Below are 2,500 nucleotides of genomic sequence, written 5' to 3' on the forward strand. Positions count from 1 at the left end.
GGGGGGGGGGGGGAAGTTTAACCGTCGGTTGAGACATCACATACGTAAAACCAACAATTTAGCATCCCCTACAATATAGCACACAGTGTATCCCGTATACACGTATTGGGAAACTGTCTTTCACTTTTAAGTATTAGATATTCACTATCATAGTCTCATCTCCTACTTCATACATGTAGTTACGTATATAGTGTACAACAGTATCCTAGAATCGTTGGACATTACAATACCTATCCTATACTGAATTATCAAGCTATAATTATGATATTAAATTAATCCATCGATCCCGGCCCTCCCCTAATCTCCAAACAGATCATACGGTGGCAAGGCAGTATCAATTGGTCATTAGCCTTTGGTGGCTAATGGACACTCCTCTGGCCAATGGCCAATGGATACTAGCCTCTACCAGGCACCGTGGATCGCTCGAAAAATAGTAGAAATTGGCCGAAATAAAGGAATAATATACTAGTACCAGGGGAGGTAGCCGGACAGAGAAGATCTAATTCGCTACCTCCCCTGGTATATTTTTTCTTCGGCCAATTTCTACTATTTTTCCAGCGATCCGCGGTGCCTGGTAAAGGCTAAATGGATAATGCCTTGTGCCATGGTCCCTGTTCCACAGGTTGAACCATGTGACAAGGATTGATGTAACTTCTGAGAGGGAACAATCTGACCTTTGTACCCGTGAAAGCCGGACGGGAAACTCGGCAAACACTGGAGCTGTACCGATGATGACAAATGTGCGAGGACGCGTTTCACGGCGTGCCCTGTTCAGTTCCAGGTTTGCTAGCTCACCGTTGGTGGTACTACTGATATGTTGTGTGTAAAAGCTTTAACCACACTGGACGCTGGCTACATGTAAGGTACGTTTGTAGGTTACCTTTTGTTAGGCCATGTATACACGTGTCTATGTAGCTTTGACTACACTGGAATCTTGCATACGTACTAATCTTGCTACTCTGTATTCGAACTATTTAATAGATCACAATGTTTGTACCGTATACATAGAGTGTACATGTCCATTCTTGGTTGGTAAAAGCTTCAACCACACTGGAACATTGGCTACATATATTAAAGGTATGTACGTTTGTAGGTTTACTTGTTGTTAGTCATGTATACACGTGTTTATGGATCTTGCCTACACTAAGACTACAAACATGTACATTGTACTAATATTTCCCGTATCCGTCCTACTACATGTATGTACCGTAACATGGTAAGTAGTGAGTATGTACAACTGTGTATGTATATCTACTAATACTTAGAAATCTCAGTATGCGGTAGACAACATAGACTTTACATAGACTATCCCCTACGGCGTTTTGAACTGGGTTAGACATTCAGACTTGTACAACATGTTTGCTAGACGATATCTTAATGTATGATCTATGACATTTAAGGGCCCATCACACGGGCAATGTTTAACGTCTTATCACACCAACAGTTGTAGTTTGGGTAGAATATTACACAAATATACATGGGTACCGTACCTGTGAACATACTTTATTGGAGTATTGCACTTAAAATCGTTCTACATGTATGTGGATATGCTTTCTGTTTTAAAACTTTGTCTTTATCCCTATTGTTTGTACCCGTGCTTCGATTCAAAGATCTATCGCAGTCACAGATCCTTCCAGTTCCTAAAATGTTCTACATTAACCATAATTAGAAACTTGTAGCCATTTAAAACTATCTAAAACATTTACAGGCCCGTTTTATCAGTACAATCCGGCGGAGCCATGCCGCCAGGTCGTAAAATTAATCGCCAGTAAATTACGCCCTTAAAAACGCTGCACTTCGGCCATAAATCACGAATATTCCCGAACAAAGCCCGAGTCGTGTTTCGTGGTTGTTCGGAGGCCGCCATGAGTGCCCGGCAACTCTCCCGGCTGGTTACTGTTTGTGCACTTTTGGTGCCGTTGTTTGTCTTGATTTGTCCCAACAAACGCGGTGACGCCCGGGTTAGAGTGGGTAAATACTGGAGAGCCTCCGGCGAGAACTATAAACAGGGACGGACGGACCGAACAGCTGTACAACTCCTGTCACACAAACAGGACTTTCCCCCGACCACCTACCAACTAAGTAACTGAAGTTCGGGAGCAGTCTGACCAGCTTTTAAGGCACGTCGACCTTTCTACGTGAATCGAATTTGAGTTAAATTTGAGTCAAATTTGACCCACATGGCTGAAACTCCACATGGCTAAACCTCCCGTTCACACCCGAATGTTTTTTAAACGTCAAAATATTTAAAAATATTTGGGCACGTCTACCTTTCTACGTGAATCGAATTTGAGTTAAATTTGAGTCAAATTTGACCCACATGGCTGAACCTCCACATGGCTAAACCTCCCGTCCACACCCGAATGTATTTTAAACGTCAAAATATTTAAAAATATTTGGGCACGTCTACCTTTCTACGTGAATCGAAATTGAGTTAAATTTGAGTCAAATTTGACCCACATGGCTAAACCTCCCGTTCACACCCAAATTTCAAATATTT

This window comes from Branchiostoma belcheri, unplaced genomic scaffold, assembly GCF_001625305.1.
Source record: "Branchiostoma belcheri isolate BF01 breed outbred unplaced genomic scaffold, Haploidv18h27 scaffold5, whole genome shotgun sequence".
Classification (NCBI taxonomy): Eukaryota; Metazoa; Chordata; class Leptocardii; order Amphioxiformes; family Branchiostomatidae; genus Branchiostoma; species Branchiostoma belcheri.